Here is a 14,136-nt window from a genome sequence, read left to right on the forward strand (position 1 = left end):
AGAGATTTATTGCGTATTACTCTGGTAATTTTACATTTGCATTAGTAGGAAAGGGGCAGCTATTTTTCTGCAGAAGCAGACTCTTAGCACACACCCAGCTGCTTATCCTGTAGAATCATGCATAGTATTCACAACCGAGTGGGGTTTGAGGTTGCAGTCAGTAATGCAAATACATTCAGCATCACTAAGGCTGGTTGCCCTTGCTGGAGTGTAGTCAGTCACCCAGGTTACACATGTTACTGGTCTCAAAAAGCTGTTTGGACATGTGCTGTTTTCAGAATTTGAAAAGTGGATTCAAAATGTGTCAGACTGTAAAAGTACTTATCACTTGCCAAAAAAAGAGTAGTAAGTGTGCTTTCAAATTGGCAAAGAAATTTCGTTTTCTGCCTAATTTCAAACCATGACTCTGTGTGCAAAGAGGAATTATAGACAGAGATTTATTACGTATTACTCTGGCAATTTTACATTTGCATTAGTATGAAAGGGGCAGCTATTTTTCTGCAGAAGCAGACTCTTAGCACACACCCAGCTGCTTATCCTGTAGAATCATGCATAGTATTCACAACCGAGTGGGGTTTGAGGTTGCAGTCAGTAATGCAAATACATTCAGCATCACTAAGGCTGGTTGCCCTTGCTGGAGTGCAGTCAGTCACCCAGGTTACACATGTTCCTGGTCTCAAAAAGCTGTTTGGACATGTGCTGTTTTCAGAATCTGAAAAGTGGATTCAAAATGTGTCAGACTGTAAAAGTACTTATCACTTGCCAAAAAAAGAGTAGTAAGTGTGCTTTCCAATTGGCAAAGAAATTTCGTTTTCTGACTAATATGAAACCATGACTCTGTGTGCACACAGGAATTGTTTTTAGATATTTAATTTGTGATGGTGTTATTGTGATTTTCACTTGTATGAAAGGGGTACATAGTATTTTAAGATTTGAAAAGATCATAAAAAATATAGTAATATATTTAAATAAAATAAAGGAATTTTTTTTTAGTTTTTTTCAGATATTGCTGAAGAGCAGTGAACAAAATTTAAGATGCCTACAAAATCCAGACTAAGGAAAAACCACAAAAAAAATCTATATTTGAAGACAACTGGAGGACCTAAGTTAGTTGGAGATGCTCATGTTGGGAAAAAGAGAAAGTCTTCTGGTAAGCAGACAAAAGATTTTTTAAACAATATCTTCAAAAAAAGGAAAAATGTACAAAATGTCTGTACTGGAAAGAATGTTTAAAATAGAAAACAACAGGAAAAAATTGAGCATTTAGTTAATGCAAATATACCTTCAGAAACAATAAAGATTAACTTAAAAAGAAAAACAGCGTTTAAAGAGATTTGAAGAAAAATGTTTCAGAGAAGAGTTATGTCCAATTTGATAAAGGATGTGAAGAAATATAAGAAAAAAGCTAAATTTTATAAGAGAAAAAAAGAAATTGAAGCCATTGCAGCAAAGGCTTTAGAATTAAAAAGGAAACTATTCATTTTAATTTTGAACAGGATGCGTACATTAGATAAAATGGTCAATGTACTGAAATCACAAAGCAAAAGGAAAAGACTAGTGAAAAGAACAAACTTTTGTAAAGTGTTTTTAGGAGAATGAATGCATAGTTCAAGTAGTGAACCTTTTTTTAATGAAGAGAGTTATCTTCAAAGTAATAGTTTGCTGCATGCAGTTGACACCAGAGGTCGTGCTTATGAAGTGAAAAATGGTTGTATAATGGAGAAGGAGAAAATGGTTCCAAGAGATGAGGAACAAGTGATGGCGGATGAGGCTATGGGGAGACGTCCTAAAGCCCCAGTGTATACTTGGAATTGTAGTAGTATTTGCACTGTGCGTCAGGAATCTATTGATAAATTTCGTGAGTTTCTAAGAGAATATAGTAAAAAAAGTGTTAAACAGAAGATTAAGGTGCTTCAAAGTCTAGATCCATGCAGAGTGAGAGAGAATACTGGTTTGCAGGGACATTCTCTGGTTTGTCTATCTAGAAAAGTGTGTAAAAGTGTTTTTCATCATTTTAGGATGCTGGCTGTTCATCATACTGAAATGAGAAAGTTTGTGAGACGATTGTATTTTGCTAAAAGTCCAGCAATAAAGTTAGATGAATTGAATAGGGCTCTGTTCCGTGGATCGGTATCAGATGTAGAGAAGGTTACTGATGAAATTCAGTTTTGTTACTTTGGTCCAGAACAAGAAAGTGCAGAAAAGGACACAGTAAATGAGGAAGAAGTGGAAGAGAATGTAGAACCCTCTGTAAGTAAGAAATTTAATGATCACATAACAAAATTTGCAATAATCTCTAATGAAAGACCAAATATTACTTGTATTTGTTGCCGCAGAACTCATTATAAAAAACAAACCAGGAATGTTGATCTCTACAGAAAAAGTGAAAATGAAGATAATTATAAGTGGAAGGATTTTGCCACATATATATTTCTTGAAAATTCTTTTGAATTGGGTGAAGATCAGCGTATTTGTAAATACTGTTACAACAAGTTAGAAGAAAATAGAATGCCGACCAGAGCTGTACATAATGATTTAGAATTGGATGCTATTCCTGCCGAACTTTCTGAATTAAATACATATGAGTCTATACTTATTCAATGTGTTCATCCATTCCAGACCATAGTACGTATGGAGCCCAAAACTGGTAAATTACCTCCTTCAGATTTACTGAGAGGTTTAAAAGGTAGAGTGGTGTATTTGCCCTTGGATTTGAAAAAAAATATGGAAACTATTGATGCAGATACTTTGGAAACTGAACCATTAGTTATTATGGTTAATGGTGTACCTACAAAGAATAAGAAGATTTGGCAGGAGCTGGTAGATGTACGGAAAGTACAAAGAGCAAATTTGTATTTGAAAAGGAATAACAAATGGTATGAATCAATTTATATAGAAGAAGAAGAAGAAGATTTACAAGAAGACACAGAAACACCAACTGGACAAATTGAAAAAGTGGACAAGTCAAAGGAAGAAGAAATTTATGAACATTTTAGCATACATCCTCTTCATTCAAAAGAAGTTATGGGAGACACTATTGATCTGTTTCAGATGAAGAAAGCAAAAGGAACTCCTGTGAGTGTATGGGAGGAGAGCTTGGAAGCTCGATGTTTTCCCCAGCTGTTTCCTACAGGAAAAGGAGGACGATACGATGAACGTCCAGAACAGATTCCAGCTTCTGAGTATCGGACTACAAGACTATATGCAGAAGATCCAAGATTTCGACAAAGTATTCCTTATTTGTTCCATCTTTTATTTGAAAGCGACTTGTCTGCATTATCTTATGCAGTAAATCACATTTTAAAAAGTGGAGTACATTTACAAAATGTGTCTGCTAAGGATTTTATGGAGAAAGTGCAGCACCGAGATGATCATTTGGAAACACAACTGATCAATCTGATGGCTTGTCAGCGTGGGACAAATGAATATTGGTACCGACGCCATGGTGAATTAAAATGCATGTTACGGAATTTAGGAACACCAACATGGTTCCTTACCCTAAGCTGTGCTGAGTACGCTTGGGATGATTTACTGGATTTTCTACGAGAGGCGAATTCAAACATTAAAAACATTGAATACAAGACAGCAGGAGAACTGTGCTCATTGGATCCGGTTAATGTTTGCAGATATTTCAATCATAGATTTGAGGCTATGATGTCCTTCATCTGCAATAAAAAAAATCCACCTCTTGGAGAAGTAGTGGATTTCTTTTGGAGAAAAGAGTACCAGGCAAGAGGTGCTCCTCATATTCATATGCTGTTGTGGATCAAGGATGCCCCAAAGTTTGGAACAGATACTGATGAAGCAGTGTTATCTTTCAGTGAAGAATATGCAACATGTGCTATACCAAAAAGCACAGAAGAGAAAAAGTTAAAGGAGCAAGTTTTACGTTTCCAAAGTCATCGGTGTGGAAAATACTGTCGACGAAAATACAAGACCAAAGATAATTACTACACTAAATGTCGATTTGGATTTCCTAGACCTGTTCTTTCAAATGGAAGAGTAAACAGTTTTATGTCAGCTGTGAGACATACTATTACAAGAAAATCACCTAAGAATACCTACAACCTAAAAAGAAAAGAAGAATCAAAAAATATAAATGACTACAACCCAGTCATTTTATCCATGTGGAATGCTAACATGGATATACAGTATGTAGCTGACAATTCCATTGCTGTTGCTCGATATGTAACGTCTTACATTACTAAATCAGAAAAAACTGAATTGAAAGAAATGTGGGAAGAGATTTCTCACGAGAAGACTGTCAGTAAGAAGCTGTACAGTTTCAGTTTAAAGATGTTATCGCATCGAGAAATTGGATCCTACGAATGTTCAGATAGGTTATCTTCTGCAAGTCTCTACTCGAAATCAAGAAGAATAATTTGGGCAAGTTTAGGCCTTGCAGCAATGAGAAATCGGGTACTGAAATCTGTTGGAGAAATTGAATATTTGGCCGAGAATGACCCAGAAAGTACAGATATTTTGAAATCAAACATGTCGGACACATATTACCCCAAGAGAAGTCTTCATCTAGAGAACATGTGTCTCTATGAAGTGCTGCAGAACTACATTTATTCACGGAAAGCCACAGAAGACATCAACAATGGAAAATATAAAGTCATTGGTGAGGAAGGATGTTTGGTGAAGCAAACAAAAGGAAGTTTGATAAATCACAGGAGTTGCAACACTACTGACAAAAAGGAATTTTACTACTTGGCTCTTTTACAGCTGTTTAAACCATGGCGTACAGAGGACAAACTACTGGGAGAATTTCAAAGCTATGAAGATTCCTTTAATGCTTGCAAAGACAGCATAGAATGCAGTACTTTCACAAATTATGTGCAAATGTTAAATGAAGAAATTGAACAGGAAACTACAATTGCAGCTGAAGTAGCTAGAGACAGTTCTCAAGACAGCCAAAGTTCAGGAACACTCAGTCAAGATCCCCTAGGACAACCAATCGTTGAAAATGAAGCTGCAATAGCTATGACTGAAGTGGAAACGGCTATGAATCAAGCTCAAGAAGAATTTATAGACTTACCAAATTTGGAAAGACAACTGAATGAAGAGCAGCAACAAATTTATGAAGAGATCAGAAACAAAATTGATCATGGATTACTACATGAAAAAAAAGAGTGCTCATGCACATCATTTCAACCAATCAGGATGTATGTAAGCGGACAAGCTGGAACTGGAAAAAGTTTCTTAATAAAAGTCATCAGAAGCTACCTACAGCAAAAAACGGATTCAACTTTGTCTTGTGTGGTTACTGCTCCAACTGGGTTAGCAGCATATAACATAAAAGGAATCACCTTACATCGTTTGCTAATGTTACCAGTGGAGCATGAGAACACAATACAATACCACAAGCTAACTGGAGAAGCATGCTTGGAAGTTTCAAGAGTATTGAAGAAGATGCAAGTTCTCATTATTGATGAGGTGAGCATGGTATCAAACTTAATGCTTGCCTTTGTCCATTTAAGAATGCAGCAAATTCTAAGGACAGACTATGACGTGTTATTTGGTGGAAAACATGTCATAGTTTTTGGGGATCTTCTACAGCTTACTCCAGTTAAAGGACAACCAGTGTTTAATACTGTGACACATGAAGACACAAAGAAGTCATTGGGAAGCATTGGTAATGCAAATATTTGGTCCTTCTTTGAGTACAAGGAACTTTCTACTAATATGAGGCAAGCAAACAATGAAGAATATGGCAGTATTCTGAAAGATATCAGAATTGGACTACTCACTGAAGCTGGCACGAAAGCATTACAGAGTCGGTTGCTACATAATTTATTTCCAAAGGAAGAAATAGTTGCAGAGAAGATATACAAGAACATTGCAGAAAAGAAAAGTGTCATCTGCTTAATGCCAACTCTACGTGAATGCTCAATATTCAATGAGGAGCTTTTGAAATTGGAAAAGGAAGAGAGTAGGAAATTGGAAGCAGTGGACAAAATTCAGCATGAAAGAATTACTATTACATTAACAGGCAAACTGAAAAATAAATTGGATTCACTAGAGAAGAACATTTCCAAAACTGCTGGATTAGAAAAAAATCTATATGTTTGCATGAACTGTAGAGTATTTTTAAGGAGAAATTTGGATATTGAAAAAGGTTTAGTGAATGGAGCTATGGGAAGAGTTGTGGGTTTTATTAATTTCCAGAAAAAAGATGGAATTGAATGTTTAAAAATAAAATTTGATCAGATAGAAGAAGTTATAGACATTTGTCGTTGTACAGTTCGTTTCATGCTTGTGAAAGACTTATATGTACGTAGGAAACAGTTTCCGTTTTCTCTAGCATATGCTGTAACTATTCACAAGTCTCAAGGATTGACTGTAGATTGTGCATTTGTAAACATTGGTTCAACTGTGTTCAAAGAAGGTATGGCTTATGTTGCTTTGTCACGAGTGAAAACATTATCTGGTTTATTCATGATAGACTTTGATGATTCAAAAGTTAGTGCTGATACAAACTGTGTAAAAGAGTATAATAGATTAAGAAGAACCTATGCTCCTCATTTAGGTCAGTATCCTGTGTTGGAGAAACGTGTAGTTTCTCGAAAAAGGAGAATTGAGAATATCTGTAATGAGGATGTAGAGAGGAGAAAAAAAAGAGGAGTGATGTAATTGCAAGCAAAAAGAAAAAGGAAAATGTTGAAGAGGTTGTAGGTTGTCATTTTGAAAATAGCTCTGGTGTCAACTGCTACGCTAATGTAGTGCTGAATGTTGTATTTTATCTGGAAAGTTTGCAAGAGCAGATAATAGTAAATCAGAGAAAAAGATTCTGTTCTGAGTTGAGTCTCCTTTTTGAAAAGCTGAGTAATGATTAAACTCAAATAGAAAGTGCTACGGAAATTAGAAAACTTTTAGATGTATGTTCAGGCCGAACACAGTTTTCTCAAAATGTACAGCAAGACGCACAGGAATTCTTGATGTATTTTCTTCAGGTACTGGAAGAAGAAGGGGTACAAATTGAAAATATGTTTGGTGTCTCTTATAAATGGGAACATAGTTGTGAAAACTGTTTCAATACATGTGGCTCTAATGTTGATTCTGAAAGGTTTATTTATTTAACATTGCCAGAGAGTAAAACAGTCACTTTTGCTAAATTAGTTAAAGATGCTAATCATAGCATGGAATGCGGTGAGTGTAAATCTGACATGTTTTCAACGTTAATTTTAAAGGAATACGGACAGTATGTAATTTTAATGATGCAACGATGTAGAGCTGATGGTTCAAAATTGGATACTTTAATAAAGAAGTTTATAGGACAGCAATTATCAATTTCAGGAAAAACTTTTGTAACAGTTGCAATAATTTTCCATGAAGGACCTACTGTAACTTCTGGACATTACACAGTTTATCTTAAATGTGAAAAAGGCTGGACACTGTGTAATGATTCCCAATTGATTTTCAAGCAACGTTTGCCTTTTGATTTAGCAAATTCCTATCTAATCTTCCTGAAACCTAAATTTTAAAGAGAATTGGCAAGATCTGTACAAAACAATTTTACCATTTTATTGGATTACCATTGGAATTTTCAAATAAAAAGATTTTTCAAATTACCATTTGGCCTAAAGGAAAGGTAACCAATTGTATTGTGGACTTATTTAATTCCTAATGAATCTTTCAGAAACCAAAAATTTGGAGAGAATCGGTAACATCTGTACAATTTAAATTTTGGAATTTTATTGGATTACCATTGGAAATTTAATCAAAAAAGATTTTTAAAATTACCATTTGGCCTTAAGGAAAGGTAACCAATTGTATTGTGGACTTATTTAATTACTAATTAATCTTTCGGAAACCAAAATTTTAGAGAGAATCAGTAACATCTGTACAATTTAAATTTTGGAATTTTATTAGATTACCATTGGAAATTTAATCAAAAAAGAATTTTAAAATTACCATTTGGCCTAAAGGAAATGTAACCAGATGTATTGTGGAGTTATTTGAGATATATTATTTTTGTGATTATGCTTCTGTAACAAAATTGTCAGACGGTATTTTAAAGAAATAGTTATTGTTATTAGATGATATTTTTTTTGAATATTTTGCATTTCTATAATGTTATGTTTAAGTGAAAAGAGATTCTGGGCTTTTTTAAAACAATCTTTGAGATTGTTATTTTTTTTTTGCCCGCTGTTAAGTGATGAATGCAATTGCTTTCACGATTTATAGTGAGATGCAATATATTCTGAAAACAGCAAAAAAATGGCAAAAAATTGTTTTTGGAAAATATGTAAATACGTGTACTGTATTATATAATGTTTTATTAAATATTAATACTTTTTTCTTTTTTTTCAGATTGTGAAAGAAAATTTAAAAAAAAAAAAACAATTTTTACAAGCAATTTAAATTAAATTTAAATTAAAAATTAAATTGTTGGGTGGGTCAGGTAAGTCAGAAATTAGATGGTCCCTTTCTTCCACTTCTCCTCAAACAGATTTTCAGTATTTCGTTATTAATCCCTCAAGGACCTTGTAATGTGGTAATTGTTTTTTAGTGTTTTTAAAAAAAAAAAAAAAAAATACGCTTACTGTACGCGTACGGTAAAAAAAAAAAAGTTTTTAAGAAAAAATTTTAAAAAGTTGAGAGGTAAGGTTGGCTCTTAAAAGAGCCGTTGTGTTCATGCAGGGACAGAGGAAAGGATGAATGGGAATATTTGCTGGTAGGACAAATGTGCTGGTCTATTTTGTTGTTAATTAGGGGAAGACTGGACTCCCTATGAACAATTAGACCATGGCAATTTGAGCACCGCATTGTAACCCTCGCAAACCGATGGTTAGTTTCCACAGGACCAGAAAAAGGTGAATCTGCCCCCACAGATGAAGGGCTCAGCTGAGCTTCCGAAGATGTACTCGGCTGAGCTGCTGTGGATGTGCTTGCTCGACTTACTGAAGGGTTTCCTCTAGTATGTCGTGCATGTGTCTTAGGGTGTACATCCTCAAGGTGTCGTAATATAGTGTGATTCCCGAAGGAATACTTCTTGTTAGGATTACCTCTAGAAAGTACACGCTGGCACAGCTTGCAAGTCACCAAAGCAGCATTTACTTTTTTCTCGCCCTCAGGAAAAGTAAAATACTCCCATATAAAAGAGCTCTTCTGTTTCCTCCTTCTCTGCCTGATGGTGGTGCTGCTAGCCTCACTCTCAGCAGAGGAGTGCTGGTCTGCCATCGTATCCCAAAGACAACTCAGCTCCTTCTCCTAAGGGATCACAAGCAGAAATGAGGGGAATGGGTGTGGTGTAGGAGAGTTCTAGAACTGAAACTACTTTGAACCAATCAAAAGTTTTGTTTCTTGATCACATGACCCACCGTGCGCGTACGTTACGCTTACGGTGCGCTTACGGAGCGCTTACGGTAAAAGTACGCATGCGCGTATAAAAGACACGCGCACGCGCGCATGCGCATAACAGGCACGCCCCAACACTTCCGCGTAACGTGCGCGTGTAGCGTACACGCTTACACGCCGCGTACGCAGTACGCACGGCTACGTAAATTGCGTAACCATAAGCAAAAAGAGTAGAAATATTACGAACATTACGCAAACCGTACGCTTACCGTAAGCTTACCGTACGCGCACGTAAAAAAAAAAAAAAAAAAAATTGGAAAAAAAGAATCACTATGTTCTACTAATATATCTTACCTGTTTGGTAAAAAAAAAATGAGAAAAAAATATATATTGCAGAATTTGTAACATTTAAGCATAGTGTTTTAAGAGAATATAAAGTAAAACAAAAAAAATGTAAAAAAGCTAGCAAATAAAAAAAAAAAAAACACGTTTAATATAAGAATTTGTATTAAAAAAACCATACGAAATCAATGCAAAAACCATGGGAATCACACATGTTATAGGTAAGAATTAGCATTTAAAAAACCATACAAATTCACTGAAAAAACCATGGGTTTCACACACGTTATAGTTAGGAATTAGCATTTAAAAAACCTTGCAAATTCAGTGAAAAAACCATGGGTTTCACACACGTTATAGTTAGGAATTAGCATTAAAAAAACCTTGCAAATTCAGTGAAAAAACCATAGGTTTCACACACGTTATAGTTAGCGGACATTTCACTCATAAAAAACCAATGAAATTCAACCGTTATAGTTAGTTAAGCTAACTATAACTCGCGCACCCGCAATCCACTGCTGATGACGTAACATATTACATCACTCATGACATGGTCAGTGACATCACTCATGACATCACTGATGACATCTCAAATGACATCACTGATGACATCATCCTTGTGACAGAGTGGTAGACCTCCTCTCACCCTAATATAACCTTTGATACAAACATTCAAAAATAGAGACTGAAATTTTCAAAAAAATGGACATACCAATACCAGTTACAACAACCTCTTCAGTAATTCTAAGATCCACATACACATCCACTCATTCACCAACAGTCCTGTACAGTCACTCATACATGTACTCACTCATCATATGTACTCATACACCTATACATCCTGTTACACAATGCCACTCATCCATAGAGTTACTCACACACATAGTCACTCATGCTAATAAAGAATCAAACATACATTTACTTGCATATACAGTTATACACACACCACCACACTTACTTCTACGGAAACTTACACATACTTACTCTTTTAAATAATCACTTATAGAAACACATACTTATTCATACAGGAACTGTTTCAATCTCTCACTCTCACATATACTCACTTATATACACCAATAGTCAAATATACTTGTTTAAAACATATTTAGTTACTCATAAAGACACTATTGAGACAGTCATTCACTCACTAACACACCCATACACACACTCATCCAACCATACAATCCTGCACACATGCTGTCTTCAACACATACAACCAGAGAGTCACTCATTCATGCACCTATGCACTACATAATACCCCCCACCGAACCATGCAGACACTCAGACTGATACTCAAAAAACAACCTAATATCCTATATAAACACCTATGTAGCTACTCACCAACCCATGCAGACACTTATACACAAAGTGAGAGACTGATACAGATAATTACATATTTAAACATTACTCACTAAGCCATGTATTCACTAAGATACACTTAATCAGTCAGTTACACAATCAATTTTTCAAAAACAAATCATCCATTTAGACACATATACCCATTTATTCTTCAATCGTCTGTGAGATATACATATATAAAACATATTTAATTTTCAGAAAAAAAACACATTTTTCATGAGAGTGAGGAATCAGAAGAGGCCAGTCCCTCCATACAGCCTACTCAGATGCTGGTGGAGGGGTCTTAGCAGAGAGGGCAGGCCATCTCCACACTCTAGTATCCACAGACCGTATGGGGAGAGGTGTCAGTGGCGAGGTTAGTCCTCAATAAACATCTGTTATTCAGCGCCAAGATACCCGTAGTGGTGAACGTGCGCTTTACAAATACACGTGTTGTTATGTTGTTATGTTCATCACACCCTACTATGCACACCTGTTACAACTATGCATGCCTGTCACACTGGTGAAGATGTTTTGGCAGTGAAGGAAGTTTCTTCCTGTACTGTGCATTGCATAGTTTTCTGTCAGTTTGCATAGATGGTATGTTTGTACCTGCAAGACTCTTGTGTGAATTGGGAACATATATAAGGAGGGGATGCTATTTGGGTGTTCTCACACCTGTGAGGAAGCTATAGGAAAACTCAATAAGATAATGTGGAGCTTCACTAAAAACAATCAGATAATGTACAAGTGGGATGGCTCTGGAAAGGGCCTTTGTGTTTATAATGTATAGTGTACAGTTAGATGTCCAACTGTATGCATTCCTTCATATGACAAGGTTTTCTTCTGCAGTGATGTTCACACTATCTTTCCTTCATCTACCTGGCATATCAAGATGGATATTATTATGATATTGTTACCTATAATTGCGTCACGATACAAACTGACTTACATTTGCTTTTGATTTTTTATTTAGGTCCTTCATGTTATTTAAGATGCCAAGTAAAAACAGAAGACTCCAAAATGGCGCCCGACCAAGACATCCTCACTAGTCCCATAGTGCCTGACCTTAAGATGGCGCCACCCCTTAACTATGCTGCTCTACCCCTATGATCCCTACTCTACAGTACTACACTGCTACCTAGGACATACTGCTGCAGCCAACACTCACACAGATCCTACTCCTGGTCTGAACATTACCCCCTTCTCCTGACTAGATATCCTCGACCCGCCCCACAGTACATGACCCCAGCGCTGCCTCTAACCTCTGCTATCCCTACACCCTGCTCCATTGCTGTGCCTGCAGACTCGGCTACCTATGAACCTGCGCGCAACATCCTCATATCGCTCCCAACTGCACCTGCGTCTGCGTTAGCCTGTGGTAAATATTTCGTTACCGGTACTATTTTTTATGCGGTAAAATCTATCGAGAATAACTCAGTAAAATGAGAGGCAGAATCCGTGGTATTAGAGGGTTTAAAAAGGCTTTATTCCTATACAAAGGAACACAATTCGAATTATGGGCCTTCTATTCCATCACCACGAAAGTTCAGGAAGGAAGGAACATATATTATTTACAGATAGGCAGTTTTATAGAAAATACATTACAGTGGAACAGATGCAAGAGGCGTAACAGCTGATAAAGGGTGCATACGTAGCTAATAGAGGGCGTAATTTAATAAACGTCATCATACATGATGTAATATGTGGGTGGATCCATAAGAGAATCCTGCAATGTCAGCAGAAATAGTTGGCAGAGATGCGCGCGCAGCCGCATGACGTGTGATTGACGTGCAACTAGAGGGTGAAAGGGACTTGACATTTAGCTCTACATGTGGAGACAGAAGTCTGGGGTTATGTCAACCTAATCCCAAATCATATCTAATATCCTATGTTTAAAGAACAGTGTTATCCAAAAAGAGAGGTCTCTTAGGATAGAATCTTATTCTATACTGACTATACTGACTGTTAGTGCGTGTACAAGCGTCTAAGTGTCTACACTAGATGCGAGAGGGTAGGAATATTCCATGGTAACGGGGCTATGAATTACTTGCATGAGGGCAGCGAGGCCTGGCCCTTTGCGCGGTAGCTGGAGGAATGTTTACCTAAACTACTAGACAGGAATGCATCGGATGAGGAGCGAAGGAGATAATCTCGAAGGTGAAATACAGTTTTTGGCAGGCGACGGGCTGGATCAGGCACCGTTAGCCGCGCAGGGAGTGAGACAAAGTTCATGGTCACAGATGCAGGCTCAGACTGGAGCTTTCAGAGGCAGAAGGCAGAAAAAGGCTTGATGACAGAATTCGGGCCTACTCGCCTGAATCTGTAAAATGTGGAAAGTGAACCATATAAAGTCGGTGGCCTTTCATACTTAGGAATGGAATATCTGACCCATTCATGGCGGATCTGAAAGAGGACATGTTGACGGTGGACGCACATATATTTGCGTCTTCAGAACTGGAGCAGGAGGGAACATACATGTACTTATAGCATGTACATGGAGCCGTTGGGGTCTACGATAGGGGACATAACTGATCACAAAATTCATATTTCCTCATTCCCTCCTTGTCCCCTTGGGACCCTTAGGAGATATCGATCTTCATCAATCCATCGATCTGTTCATATAGCATCATTTGTTCTTCTTTCTTCTTCCGGGATCTCGAGCGAAAACTTGGATGTGGGATACACGAGGTGGCACACAGACCACAAATCGCTGGCCCACATTGTAGACATAAGCAGCAACTGAATAGTATGAGAAAGCCAATACCTAGGAAGGAGAGGATTCTCCATCCCCAGGCTGACAACACGCCCCAGAACCAACCGGACCAAGTCCAGGTGCCTGGACTCTGGTGTATCTGGCTTACAATCTTATGAAGGCGGGTTATGGCTTTATATACTGACGGTGAATTTTCTGGTATGAAAATGCAACAACTTGATCCGATGACCCTACAAGCTCCGCCCCTATCGGCCAGGATGACGTCAAGGACAAGACGATTTTGAAGCACAACAATCCGCATAGCAGACTGCTCTTCTGTTAAATTGCCTAAGGCGGAAATAGTTTCGTTCACTACTGCTTCGAGGGTTCTGGTTAATCTACGTATCAGCTTACTATTAGTGACTGTACCTATATAGGGAAAGAAACCTTTATTGAAATCT

Source organism: Triturus cristatus, chromosome 3_2 (assembly GCF_964204655.1).
Source record: "Triturus cristatus chromosome 3_2, aTriCri1.1, whole genome shotgun sequence".
NCBI lineage: Eukaryota > Metazoa > Chordata > Amphibia > Caudata > Salamandridae > Triturus > Triturus cristatus.